The following is a 15,778-nucleotide window of genomic DNA, read 5'->3' as shown; positions in this document are numbered from 1 at the left end:
AAGACGATAACCTCACTGTAAGTAGCGAAAAAGAGATTTTGTTAATGGTAAAGAGAAACGAGATGATTGTGAAAAACTAGCCGGTGTAATTTTGATATTTAGAATGTCTCATTATGATATTATCAAAGATTCCAGATTTCCAGTCTTTTTTAAAACATAATGAGGAGAAAAATTCATTACCAAACTCATAATGACGATTAGAATGAGTCAAATGATGATCACACCTTTACTAATTCCGATTGGGACGTTACAAAAAGTAAATTTTTTATTCTATTCTTCAAGAGCCTCTTCCGATGATCTTTTTCCTTCAAAGTTCAAAATTTTAATTTGTTGTGCTTTAAATCCATTTAGATCTCTCTTTTCAAGGGCATTTTCCGACTGATCTCTTCGTTTCAAAATTTTGATTTTTTGTGCTTTAGATTCATTCAGATTTATCTTCTTTAAGAGCACCTTCCGTTGATCTCTTTTGTTACAATTATTGGCAAATGAAATAAAAATAACTATAACAATATCATATATTGGTGGTGATGTAAAGAGAGAACTAAACTACTGCAGTACACGGATCGGGAAAAATCACGGTTGATATAAATTGTTGTTTTCATATTAAAATAATATTTAAATATCACTCCTAATATTACTACTGTAATATTAATATTTTGGTTGGGCAGATCCAACTCAACTATTAGGCCTAAGTGGCATCTCTGCATATAATGTTCAAAACATTACATCATATTCTAGGGAACAAAGAAAAGAGTATTGATAATAATACGACGGAAATAACAAAATAATTGGTTGGCAAGTGAAACCAGGAACTCCCTCTCAGTGAATCATTTCATATACAGATATTACAAGGCGTCAAATGATGAAGCAGTCCTACCCCTAATTTGTGACTAATCTACAATCCTATTGCAGTATACTTCTAAGAAAGATACAATGTTTGTGTCTCATTAAGCAGTCCTATCTCCATCTTCACATGTCACAACTTGATAAACCACTATTGAAGTCGGTCTGTCATGGACGATGAGTAAAGTTGCCTACTATTATCAGCCTCGTGTCTGTGATCAATGATAACTTGCTCTCCCGTTGTCGCTGAAAATATCATCTGTAGATATGAACAAAGATTATGGTAAATAATTGAGGTGATCCTCCATATCCTTGTGAAGGATGGCTGCTACATCAAGCCACGAGTAGCACAGGTTTCAACAAAAAGATGAAAAATGCTCGATTCACCATCAAGAGGATATGACACAGACCTGTAGAATATTTAGCATGCATAGTATAGCATACAGATATAGTGCAGTGGTAAAAAGAAGCATGCTGAAGTGGTAATCCATGATTGATCAGCAATTTAGATTAATTCTAGAATTATAAGCAGTTAACTTACCGTGGTCATCATCTTCGCCACTTTGAGATGTGAAAAATGGGGTAAGGTAGTTCCTGTCAAGTTCAGTGAAAGATGCAGTGCTACAAGAAAGCAACGAAAGGAACTCACATTTAGAAAAGTTGGAAAGTGAAAATTGCAGAAATTTGAAATATGTATCTTGTTTACCTTTACGAACTGCAAGTTTCATCCTAAACCGGTTTCCAGCTGATGATTCCCCCTCGTAAGTAGGAGCTATGTAGCGATCATTTGCATCAAAGCTCTGAAAATGAAAAAAGGCATAAAATCCAGAACTTGAAAGGTTGTGCAGAAAATTGGCATCATATCAAACACACAATTTGAGCAGACACAATTTTTAGAATATTAATATTGCAAAGAATGGCAACTTTTATGATAGCAGAAAACAGATATAACCTGATTAAAACCATATGAAATGACAGGGAGACAATGAGTGAGACACCATATTTAATGGATAACTAGACCAACCCAGTGCTGAAAACGAATCAGAGTTTATGCTTCAATTTCAATTTTCTAATTTATTAGCTCCGCCAAATTCTTTAGTTGCAAGGAACTGAAAATAACAGTTAAGGACTTACTTCACCCAATGGGGTATCATGACCATCACCAACAACTTCCAAGGCTTCCAGCATGGTTCCTGTTGAACCTCCTATCAGCAAAACCTACAAGATGCCAACAACAACAAATAATTCAGAAACTTATCATCAGAATCAAATTAGAGCCTCATACAATCATATTAATTGCATTATTGCATTATAGACTAATAACTAGTAGGATACTATTTGAGAAATAAATGATAAAAACTTAACTTATGATCCCACAGAATATAAGAAATGCAGTAAGTATTACCTATAAAAGAATTGTATCATGATGCATCAAATGTACTCATGTTACTAGGCCTGTCAAATCGGGTATCCGATCCAATTTCCAAAATCTAATATCCGATACCGATCCGAAAATAATTTCGGTACCCAAATACCCACTGGGTATCCAGTCCCATAAATCGGGTATCCAATCCCGATTTTATATTTTTTTTATTATTATTTAAATTAAAATTCATAAGTTATAACATCCATTATTCATCCATAATAACATCACAATTCAAATATTAATCCTAAATTTGACTTAAAAGTGAAGGATTTTGAGAGTATATTTAATTATTTAATTTTTTAAAATAAAAGAATGAATATTTAATTTATTAAATTAATTAAAAATTAAAAATTCGGTAATTTGGGTAATTGGTATACCGATCGGATATCGGGTAAATCCTGATACCCGATAACCCAAAAATCTTATACCGATCCCGAAACCCTAAAATCGGATATCGGATATCACATACCCGATATTTTCGTGATATCGGGTATCCAATATCCGATATCCATTTTGACACCCCTACATGTTACTATGAGTTGATTGATCAGTAGAGAGCATTAAGTATTTATAAACATTAAATGCTACCAGGAATTCAGAGAACATAGCTACAAACACGTTGACATTCAATTTTACGTGGCATACTAAATAACGCCCTAATAGTTCCACATTCAATCAGAGGTCCACTATGAGTTCTAGGTGATCTTCAAGGTTGCTCACCGTTAGAACAACAATTGCAGTTGTCGAGGAATATAGTCTGACCGTGACCCTCTGAAGATCATGAACCGACTGCAGAGCAAGCGCAAATGCCATGGCCCTCGAAGCCCTGTGATTGATATTGTATGTAAGTTAGGGATGTCAAAGAGTCTACATCAGATGAGGTGAGTCTTTAGTAAATAAGGACCAGACAACTATAAGATCCCTGTTCACTTACCACTATACCAAAGTGCTTTCTGATGCTTCATTGATATTTTCCTATGTGAAGGTCTAACCATATTGATCAAATAAGACATGAGAATACATTTGCAGCCCTACACAGAACAAGTTAAACAAGGTTACAGGTTGTTAAACATTGCATTGTGCCTTTTCTATATAATCCAAAAGGCACACTGCAAGATACTACATAAACAAAATTCTTATATGCCAGAAATGGTGAGAATAGTGGTGAAGATAACAGAAAATGCCCAACGGGAAAATGTTGCATAAAGGAAAATGCAGACTGGACATACCTTGCAATTCCAATGAATAACTGGTTTAATTAAAGCAAGTTAAGGAAAATATAGGTTAATTTCAGGAAGTTAACAAGAAGAAACTCAGCTAACAAACTCAAGGATACAATTGAAAAAAGATGAATCCAATATGAGACCAGCTGTGCTGTTCCATGGCAATGTCAAATCCCATATATATAAATCTGTCAGACAGACAAGAGTCAATCAAAACATAGGAATTTCGACTTAGGACACAACAGAGACAACAATTAAAATAAATTACTGAATGACTACTCACATGAAAGTCTCGCCAACGATGATATTAAATGGAAAAATGCAGCTACAAATTTCTGAGATTTGTCTGACAAATTTGAGAAAGTGTAGTGCTTCATAACCTAATACAAAAAATAAGACCTAAATGTTTTGCTGCATTCCGACATCAGATGAAAAGTGAAAACTAAATTAAATGTAAAAATCCCCATAGGTTCACTTACAATTCCAGTGAATAATATTGACACGATGCCCGAGAGGCCAAGTCCTTCGGCTAGCATGTATCTATATCAGATTGAAGATGACAAGGCACAAGCTAGTCAAAGACTCACAGACAAAATAAAATAACACTGTCATATAAACTAAAGAAAATATCACAAAGTACTTACGAAAATATGGAAAAAGAACAAAAAGCAGCACTCCAAGTTCTGAAGACTGTACAAGTAATAAGAAAAAAGTGATAAGTAATTATAACATATTAGATCTCAATGGTGGGTTTCAGTACTATATTCAAATGCTTACTTATCGATATCCAGACCAGCATACTTGAAAAGGTGCTGGATGTTAAGGCTCCACAGAGTGTGTTATAGGCTACAAAACCACTGAAATAATACTTTGGCAAGAATGATAATAAAGAACTTAAGGAAAGGATATCAAAGCAGAAGTAAATCCAACTCCAACCCCTGCAGATTCAGAAAGAAATTATATTCATTAGCTCAAGTAATTGTATTGTATGTGATTGGATATAAATGCAAAGTTTCTTTTTTGGGAAGTTAGCAAACTAAAGTTAAATTGACGTGTGTGAAAGGAAAATTAATTTACTTAAGTTTCTAGGGGCATGTAATGACTTTCATCTGTCTCAGTTCTGGTAAGTCAAGTAGTACTATTATGCAATTTAGCACAATGGTCATCATTGACACATACAACAAGTTAAGCATACTTCAAACTTTAACTAGATTATAAAACACAGACTGATGAAATTCCTACAGAGTGCTAAAGACAAACCTGCTGACATTGACCCAACAAAAGTCTCAAGAAATCTGACCACCACCATGAAAAGGTTCTGATCTGATGACATGTGACTCCTCACCAATGACATTGTTCTGCAAAGTATTAATCAGGTATTCAGGTTGTTAAGACTACTGCAAAAAGGGCTGTCATTATGCAATATGCAGATGCAGGAGAGCTAAAGTTCCACTTACCTATACAGAGAAATGCCATCTTCAAAGAGCGGCAGACACAAGCGAATAAACAAACAGCAAATTAGCAACTGACTAAATAAAGACTGTCCAGCTTTTTCCAAAAAATTATATCAAGCTAGTGGAAGAGAACACAAAAAAAATCAGAACTTACTGCATCATTTAGCACAGATTCTCCAAAGACCAAAGCATACAGATTCACATCTGTACCAAGCTCCTACAAATTTCATATCAAGAAAATGCAACTAAAGATTATTATGTTGCAGAACAATACCATTTGATAGTGAAAAAGCTTATGAAAGACCTATGCTCTGTGAACATGAGATGACTCGACAAAGAACCAGAAGTGATTATATTCCATTTAAAGAAGTCTACAGTATGGAACTTAACTAGTCATATAATGGCAATTGGTAGTATTTGGTAAGCAAAAGACCTATTATTATAGTTTAAAAAGTCACTTCACTACTATTATTATATACTCCTATATATATAGAGCATTTTTGTGCCACAAAATGGATCAGAGAATATTGTATGGCAATGGGAACTAGATATCACCTACGTACTTTGCAGACCTAGGAGTTTCTGTCACACATAATTTTTCAACTATCCCGGAATGCCAAAAATGGAAGAAATTAGAATATCACATCACCTGAAATATAGACAGAACAGTGACAGGGTCTGTAGCTGAGATAAGCGCACCAAACATCAGACATTCGACAAAAGGAAGTCTGTAGATGAGATATGATACACCGGCAAGGTATCTGAAACAGAAAAAAAAGGGGATCAGAACCACGCACATTAATGATGAGAAAAATGTTTAATAATGAGTGCTAGCATTTATACAAAACCCTGAACTATCAATAGAATGAGACTCACACTAAAATGCCAGTGACCATGGAAGCAACAAAAGTTCCAAAAATTGCAAATGTGACTATGGCGCCAAAGTTAGAAAAAATGGTTTCTGCAAAATCAAATTCATAACAGAGGTCATCCTATACAGAGTAATAGTAATAAGGAAATCAAAATCAAAGTTATCTCAATTATTTGAGGTAAAGTATTTTTTTGGGGGGGCACCCTAAGGTTATTAAAGAGACTATACACAAAAGGTTCATATTCTTAAATTTTAGTATATTTTAAATTTATTTATTGAGATAAGTTGTTATTCCACCCCCGGACCCTAGATCACAAGAACTGAGAAATTTTGACCCCTTTTTCCTCATCTACCAAGTTCACAGGCCGTGAGGTGACTGGGGTCAACCCAAGATCAATCTCACTACCAAATGTAAAGACATTGCCTTATCCACAAAATAAAAATAATAAAATGTAGTAACAAGTTTCCTTCACTGATTTCTATAACTACACTAGGTCGAACACCAGCTGCACAACACCTTCAGGCATCTACATCTTCTTCCCTACTCCAACTCTTTCTTTGACACATTTAAGAGAACTTTATATGAAAATTAAAGATGGAGAACTTACAGGTTGAAGACTGAATCCTGACTGAGTAAACACAAAACCAATTTAAAGAACCAAACACATTCCATTAAATAAACTAAGATATTTGGATTAGGTTAGGTCAAGAAAATTGTCCGCATCAAAAGGATATAATATAATTGGGCAACAGGAACAAGAAAAGAACTCTTCGTGGAAGTTGAACCATGACCTGCCACAAACCAAGATTACAATCGATTGAAACAGAATTATTGTAAGTAAACAAAAGTTTAAGCAAAAGCATGATGATTAATCGTTAACCACAAACCTAATGCTATTCTCCGTATTGGAAACATTAGCCAGTCCACCCACGATCAAACCTGCATCACACATTTCAACTTCCAATTAAATTAAACATCAAAAGGGAAAAAAAAATTACAAAGTGATCGCAGGCCAATAAAGTAGGGACGTAAAGCTCGAATCAAAAACCACAGCAGAAACTAAATTTCCCGATCAAAGAGAAGCACTAGCTTCGGGAAGGTAATAAAAGCGATGGCGGCGGAGGACGTGGCCGAGAACAAACGATAACACGAGCATCATTATCTGAAGAAGAATTCCGACGCCGGCGGCCCCGCTCTTCCCGATTCCCCTCGGATCGGCCGGAGTATGCGCAATTCTTCCATGGCCGATTCCTAGGATTTATCTACTTGTGTTTAGCTCTTTATGCGATAATTTAGGGATGAATCGAATCGATGATCACGGAATTTCTTGTGTATCAGTGTTGAATGCCGATGATTTTAGGAGCTTTCTAGTTCAGTTTGGACTTTTCAGAGGTTTTCAACATTTTTATTTGTGTTCACTCAGTGTCCATCAATTTTATTCCTTCCATGTCACATTTTTAATGGACAAATTTGTAAACTAGTGTTTACTTCATTACCTTATTAATATTCTAGATTAATTATTTTATTTTATTTTTTTAATAAGCTACATGCGGATTTTGATAAGAAAATAAAACAGAATATTTTAAGTAGCGTATGTTTGGAATATTAATTTTAATATTGAAACTGCTATCGCACAAAATATCACTAATTATACGATCATTTGAGTTGGTTATCTTGATTGAACTTTTATTGTAGAGTAATAAACTCATCTATTTGGGGGGTCTATTTAAACATTCCACAATTTACACCAAACTCAAATTCATTTTAATATATCAAAATTAAAAAATAATTTTATCCAACCATTTTCACAAATTCAAAATTTACACTATTTTGGGTTTTTATCTCACAAATTTTTTTTGATACGCATATGTGCTTTGTTTCACAAAAACACCAAAAAAGATTTGAGTTTCAGATGAGAGAAAATTTCTACACCAAAACTCATTTATGAGATGTTGGGGATGGTCTTAGCACATAAAAATTTATAAGGATGCTCATAAACTAAATACATATATATTTAATCTTAATCAAACTTTGAATCGAATATTTTAATAGATAGAGCTATGATAAATAACATTATTTTAATTAATAGGGCTATTAAATAGTTAGATCTAACTCTTCAATAATTGAATTTTTCAAATCATTATAGTTAAATTTTAACAATCTCAAATCTCTAATAACAATGTGTATTGCTAATACTACTTAATTTGGTGAGTCAATTCTTAAAAGCAATCCAAATTCAATAATCTCAATATATCAAATAATAATAATAATAAAGTATTTCAAATTTATATATTACCTGTAGTCAAATGAAACCTCACTATTTATCGATCAATTTTAATACTGTATGTTATATCAAGCAAATATTGAGGATTGGGTCGGTGTTGTTTTGTGAGGTTACAGTCGATTTAGTTTGAAATTAACTTTGAATTCGATGCTTATTTTCAATTTTAATTAAAAGTGGTCCTCCAATGACATGCCACATGTCCCAGGCCAATTGAATTAAATGATTTTGCACTTCGTAGGTTTGCCTCATATAGACAATCGTGTTAAATTGGTTAATGACTTATGATTATTAATTATTTTGCTCGACTCACCAACTCTTATACTTAAGATGTAGTACAAACCCTTCTCAAAAGACCAAATTAGGTTAGAATTTTGCTGAATTATCATCTCCCTCAAATTATTCTTATATAACAACTCCAGTAACATCATACCACAAATCACACTCTAAATTATATCCCAATTTATTTTTGTTTACCTAGTTTTATTAGTATTAAAATTTACATACTTCATAAATGGATTGAGTGGAAAGTCAATTACTATTATTTCTTACATCTCTCGAAGTGCTGAGATACCGAACGCATGTTGCTGTCTTAATTTTCAGCATCTATATCACTACAATAGTATCTCATATTATAACCAAATTTAAACTGAGACTTTTTAAAATTCCATTCATCAAATCAAATACTTGGAAAAAGACATTTACCATACATGCTTGATGCTTCAAGGCAAAAAAGGAAGTGGGTGAAATGGATGAAAAGTTCTAAGAAAGGAGTTGGGCATTGGCATAAAAACTGGTCCTCCTATGTATAAGAATGTGAACTTAATAGCATACAATCACCGGTGAGGAAACAAAGTTCTTATAATAGATGAATGGTTATGGTAGATGAAACCAATGAAGAGGTTTGAGTAAATTTCCATTAGGCCGTACACATATGAGGTGTTGTATTATTATATAAACAATTCGGGATTGAAGATCTATGCAAACATAGAAATGCGCAGTTCAAATCAAAGAATGCGTGATTTCCTAATACTTGATGTGACGCTTTGTTAATCTAGATGAAAAGAATCAGTATACATATAAAAGAATAAATATATACTCCCTCCGTCACCAAAATTTGTCCTATTTTTCCATTTTCGTCCATCCTCCAAAATTTGTCAATTTCACTTTTACCATTTTTGGTAGTGGATCTCATATTACTAACTCATTCCTACTCACATTTTATTATAAAACTAATATATAAAAGTAGGACCCACCCACAATCCACTAACTTTTTAACTCACTTTCCATTACATTTTTAAAACCTGTCTGGTCCAAACGGACAATTTTCGATGACGGAGGGAGTACAATTTTTATGATGACCAAGAGGTACAATAGACAAAATTTTTGGAAACAGGTGAAGTATATAGATGCTATTGTGCTATGAAATCAATATAGAGCGAATTATGTGCATTCCACAAAATCATTATATCAATATGATAAACACTACCATAATAACTAAACAATTTAGTTGAAGATATTTACTTTAAATGATGTACTATGAAATGTTGGTTAAACTATACGACTACGAGTGTGCATAAGTGCATTCATATTTTCAACTTTGGCACATTTTTGTTTCCATAATACCTAAATTTAAAAGCATATATGCATTGTTTTCCATGCAGACATATGAGAAACACTAATGCATAGAGACAATACTAAGCACTTATATTGTTGTATTTTTTTAATCAATACAACTATACAAACTTCCATTTTTTGTTATTTGTAAGTTCAAAAATATACTGTTTCGCATTTACTAAATTTAGTAAATGGACCCAATATTCTACTGTTAACACTATGTAAAATTAGACTTATACTAATTTTGTTTAATAATAAAAATATACTAGTAGTACTATATTTTTAAGAATTGAGCCATGGAGTATTTGTATTTGTATTTGTATTTGTATTTGTATTTGTATTTGTTTCACTTACCGCTTAGGGCTTCACTAAATCAGTAACACTTCCATCGTCATGTCGAACCACCTCTACGGCTATACCTCCACCGCTTACGGCGGTGGCGCCGGAAACTCCCGATCTGCCGCCGACGCCTCATTGCTCGCCATTTCTTCTAGGTACTTGGCGGCTGACCAGCTCTCCTCTTCTTCCTCCCTCTCCTCCTCTTCGCTGCTCTACAACCCCGAGAGCTACTCTAGAATCCCCGCCCTCCCCTCCACCACCTCCTTGAACTCATACAGACCACCTGGTGTCGATTTGGCTGCTGCAGGTGTCCCCACCGACCCACTTTATGCTGGTGTGAAGCGCACTTCAGCTGAATGTAAGTTATCTTCGCTCTTCCTCGTGTTATTTTTTTTACCTAATTGGCTAATTCCTTCATTTATTTGGTTGAAGTGGCCTAGTTTCCGCTAATTGTTGTGCCAATTATCTTGGTAGTGTATGGGATTGAGCTAAATTCATTACAATGCTGAGCGCTATATGTGTGTTACTATAGATTATGATATTCACGGGTTCTCTGAAGCAACTAAGAGAATATAGAGTACCGTATCATCAGCCGAACTTTTCTCCTAAATAGGAGGTGGCAGATTGGCTGTGTCTGCAATTGCTGCTGTGGAATTACTTTTTAATTAGTAATCAGTATGCATTGAAACTTTTCTTGCTTATCTCAAGTTTGAAGCGATTATAGATGCATTGTACAGCTAATGATATTAGTATATTTTGTCCATTCGTTGAGTGGTTTACATGTAAGTCCTTTGTTGAGATGAGAAATTGAGAATGTGTCGTCTGAAAAACTTTTATTAGAAAGGATACAATAACTAGAATATTTGAGGGTGCTTGTGCGAAGAAAGTAATTCTTTTGAAGAAGCATTTATCCTTCATCATAGAACTTTGTATAGGAAGGATTTTTTATAACCGTGTCATTATCTGGTATATTTGCCATGTTTCATAAAGTTTTATTCACTTTATCTAGTGCACTATTCATTATACGTGCCATCATCAGCGATATGGTGACACTATTGACTAGTAATTGACTTACAGAACCAATACTAATTTATGAATAATCTGAAGGCATTCGGGTCTGATATTAACAATATTTAGCAGTTAATACAATTTTTCCGTGATTTCTTACAAAATATATAAGAAAATATTCTATTTATGTAATAACTTATATTACTGGTTTTCTTGTAATACTTGTCTACTATTCATCTAGCACTCTATCACCAGACTCTTTTGGGTGCGTATAACAAGATTGGGCAAACTGATGCTTGGTATTCATCGAACCCTTTAGCCAAGCGCACTAGATATGAGAGTACGGGCCATTTTCCCATATACCCCCAGAGGCCCGGTGAGAAGGACTGTGCCTTTTATATGCAAACAAGAACCTGTAAATTTGGAGAGAGCTGCAAGTTTGACCATCCTGTTTGGGTCCCAGAAGGGGAACCCCTGATTGGAAAGAGGTGATCCTTTTTGCTATTCTATTATTTAGTAATACTTCATTACTTCAGTTACTTAAATTATTTTCTACTTATATCATACCACTAATTTCAAGTTTGGTTTATGTGGTTGTCATAAGATTATATTATTTTATTATAAGAAGTAATCAGTTAGTATTATTTAATCCTGCATATATATAATACATCACTTGATCTAGCACTGTGTCCATGGCAATACTATCTTTATATATTGAGAAACATTGCTGTCTGATAAGACTCATATTTTCATCATGATAGTGTACTGATATCACTGTTTTTCATTTGAAATGGTTGTTACCACTTACCAGTTACTTATGTACTTTCAGAATGAAAAGAAATTAATATTATGTTCTATTTCTTAAATAGTTCAATAAATTTTCGTACTCTGACTCTCAGAGCATCTATATTATTTTTATGTGGTCACATATAATGTACTGATTTAGTGGGAAATGTTATATTTAACCATTCTACATCTTAGATGATGTAGTTTTCAGTGGTTATGTTATTTATACATTAGAATGTCTATCTTATTAACAATGGAATCCATGTATATTGCTCCCTTTCCTAATACAATTTTCAGAATCTCTTTGGCAACACGGTTTCAGTCATGTTGTCTATCTTTTATCCTTCATACCTTGTGTGAGCTTTATTATGCCTACTTAGTAGTAGTATTTACTTTTAGTTTGGTCATTTGAAAGATGCAAAACATTACCACATTAGGTGGTGCGTATCCTGTATCTATCTTGTCCCTTTTTAAAAAAAAAATTCAAGGTTAGAGGCCGGTCCTGATAATGCTATGTTTTACATTAGTTCTTGCAGGGGTAAAAATTTGCATGTAATTCTTACATGAACATGGTTGATGGAAAACAAGTGTATTCTTTAAGGTGATAGCTTCCCAGAAAAATGGAACTTTAGCTGCTGTGTACTGTATACTTATGTCTTTCTCTAAGTTCACCTGGCGGTAATATGTGTGGCTGATTACTGAAATGTAAATCTAACTTTCATTCCTCAAATGCTTCTAAGATGGGAGGTGAAAGCATTCTTCATGTAGTCATGTTCCTTATGCATTATCATTGATGTGTACTGAGATTGCATCCCGTTGGTAAACTAAATGAGGGTGTTGCTGAAAGATTAGACTTTCTCTGGAGAAAGCATATCAATATTGGTACTCATGTACTTTTTCATGCCACACTATATTAAATTCTTAAGACAATGCATGTGCTTATCTGAAATGTTTTGAGTTACTCTCAGATGACACCCCCATCACTCTGGTTTCATTTTTAATGAGCCAAGCTCCAGAATTTACACGATTATTGCAAGTGAAAGAAATTTGTTTATGCCGTATGCAATTAGCAGGAGTTTGGATCAAATTGTATGCTTACCATTACCTTTTATGTGTAGAAGTACTTCTTTTGTTTCTCCACTTAAATTGTTGCACTACTTTTCTATGGTGGGTGTACTGGAAATGTTTCTTCCCATGCTTTTGTCATGACGAAATATTTCACATGATTTTCATTTGCAATACAGGTCCCGTTGGTGCCTAGTGAAGCCCTTCCGAGAGACCTGGCGAGCCAGATTGTCCTGTAAGATGGATATAGAATAATTTTGTTCGTTTATAGCCACGATTTTCTTGACTTATATTTACAATTCTTTGTCAAAAAATTGTTTCAGTACTTCTTGAAGACTCAAAGATGTAAGTTTGGTGTTAGATGCAAATTCAACCACCCTAAAGAGAGCATCCAACCTGCAGTAAGTCCTCCTGGAATACTCTTATTTTGTTTGATGGGAATATTTATACTGTCGAATTATCCAACTGTTTTCTCATTGATTTAATTTCAGGGTGCTCCTGAGGATGGTGATGTCTCTGCCTTACCTGAGAGACCGTCAGAGCCTCCATGTGCTGTAAGATATTTTACGATGAGGTCATTATTTTTTTCTTGAATTCGTAATTCAGCAACCTAATTCTATGTAATATAAGTAGTTCTATGTGAAGACTGGAAAGTGTAAATTCGGTTCAACCTGCAAATTTCACCACCCCAAAGGAGTCCAGATTCAGTCGATTGGGAAGACAATATTAATGGGCTGCAGAATACATGCTTGGAGACAACAAGGCAGTGCAAACATCGTTTGCCCCTGCTCTGTTGCACAACTCTAAGGGCCTTCCCATCAGACCGGTATGGTTATTTCAACATATTATATTTTAATTTGATAATTGCCAATTGACTTGTGCTGAAATGTTCTATATTTCTCATTTAATTTGTCATTGGAAAAAATATTTTGCTTATCACATGCAGGAAAAAATTCCTTTGTTTTGAGTTGTTTGTTTAATAAATGAAATGCTAGATGAAGTTGTTATGGTTTCTGATCTGTCCTCCTTATTTATCCATGACATAAACTTCCCATTCATCATCTAATATCTCATGTAGCCTCCTGTTTCCCGGTACACAATGAAATGAAGAAAGTGAACACAGAGGCATCCTTCTATTAATGCCGTAGAAAACATTCTCAACTCTCTCTTTGTTTTGTGATACGTCTCGACTAGTTATTTTCTTTTAACTTTTGAATTTAGGCTGAGTTAGGGGGTGGGTAATGTGATTTGAGGAGTGTGGCTCAAGATGTTGCTATTCTTTTGTGATAAGAAGAATGTCATCTAGAAATTTGGATTTCCAATCCCATTTCCAGAACTATTAACAATTGAAAGCTTGAGGCTGATAAACTTTTGCTTGCTTGGTGACTCTCTAAGCCTCTATTACATCCTTTTATGTTTCATTTGACAGGGTGAAGAAGATTGCCCATTTTATTTGAAAACTGGCAGGTAAATGCTTAATCAATAATGTATGTCATTAATGGGCTTGTCATGTAGCTTTAGTGTACATAGCAAGAATGGATGCATACTAATATATTTCATTTCATTTCCGTTCAATCAGCTGTAAGTATGGAGTGACATGCCGCTACAACCATCCAGACAGATATGGTACAAAGAAAAGATATATCTATATGATGTAACATTTTCCTTTTTCCGCTTAATTACATTTTACTTATCAGCTTGATGTTACACAGTGATAAATCCACAAGCTGCTATTGCTTCTTCTCTTCTCACCTCACCGTCAGCCCATTACAATCTTGGTCTTGTTGCTCCGACAGTATCTCTGTTGCCAAATTTTGATCCAAGGCTCGCTCAGACAACGGTAAAGTTGAAGTTTCGTGCATCATACTGACTTTTAGAAGCATAACATATTTGGGTTTTAGGCTATGTAGTGCACCTAGGGGTGTAAGCAAGCTGGGCCTACTGTGAGCTCTGCAAATTTGTTGAAAACCATAGGCTCGTGAGCAAATATCAATATTTGTAGTACTTGGCTCACAAGCTCATTTGCCAATTGTTATAAGCTCACAAAACTTGATATTTACATGTTCTTTTAGTTAAAAATTTACTTAAAAAGGTCAATTTTCTTTATTAAATTAAAAGATGACTATTCTTGATTTTAAATATTGCAGATTGAGTAATTACTAATAGATACTACTCTTTTTTTATATAACTACTATTTAGGTCATTTAGGAGCTAGAGCCCTCCTTAATGAACTTGAGCTTGGGTTACTAGCAGTTCAATCTTGAGCGTCATGAACTCATAAACTTTGCATTTGAATTTTGTAACTCATAAATATTGTCACTATTTCTCTTAAATGTTGTCTTAGATGCCTCTTATTATCTCTGTCTATCTTAGTGTATTGGTCAAGGAAATGATAGGAGTGTTTATTGAAGGCTATATTACTGATGTCCATTGCTCTGCCAGGAGTTTATAACTACTTTTAACTTTAATTGTGTAACTGATTTCATATATGATTTCTTATAGTATTCCTTAATTTTGCTGGTTGCAGGTTGGTTTGACTGCAACTATTTTCCCTCAACGACCTGGACAACAGGAATGTGATGTATGTTTTTATTTCCATTACTTATTTACTTGACTTTGGTGATGAACCTTGGTGCTCTATTTTTCCTTTACTTAATTATGAAGTACCTACTTTACATAATCAGACTTCAAAATTTGTCACTTGCAAGTCTGTAGGATGTTCTTGAGAATTGCACCAATAGCTTTTAAACTGTATTTTTACTTTTATGAAATTTACATTATTATAATTTGAATGCATATAGTTTACACCTTGCCAAGCATTTGTTACTGTGAAGTTATATTGCACTCTTTTTGCAATGTTTTAT

The 15,778-nt window shown here is 34.1% G+C and overlaps 1 long non-coding RNA gene and 2 pseudogenes across 1 annotated transcript; 1 reads left to right on the top strand and 2 right to left on the bottom strand.

Annotated features, from left to right (window-relative positions):
- Positions 1-732: 732 nt before the first annotated feature.
- Positions 733-1,530, bottom strand: LOC125200015. The gene is made up of 2 exons (XR_007172655.1): positions 1,385-1,530; positions 733-1,102 (listed from the first exon to the last, which is right to left on the bottom strand). It is a non-coding gene; the product is annotated as an uncharacterized LOC125200015 (long non-coding RNA).
- A 17-nt stretch (positions 1,531-1,547) lies between these two features.
- LOC125200006 lies at positions 1,548-6,770 on the bottom strand (annotated as a pseudogene).
- Positions 6,771-10,071: 3,301 nt separating this feature from the next.
- Positions 10,072-14,784, top strand: LOC125200005 (annotated as a pseudogene).
- Positions 14,785-15,778: the final 994 nt, after the last annotated feature.

Source organism: Salvia hispanica, unplaced genomic scaffold (assembly GCF_023119035.1).
Source record: "Salvia hispanica cultivar TCC Black 2014 unplaced genomic scaffold, UniMelb_Shisp_WGS_1.0 HiC_scaffold_772, whole genome shotgun sequence".
NCBI lineage: Eukaryota > Viridiplantae > Streptophyta > Magnoliopsida > Lamiales > Lamiaceae > Salvia > Salvia hispanica.
Note: the sequence above shows the minus strand (reverse complement) of the source record. Positions and strands in the feature narration are given on the sequence as shown.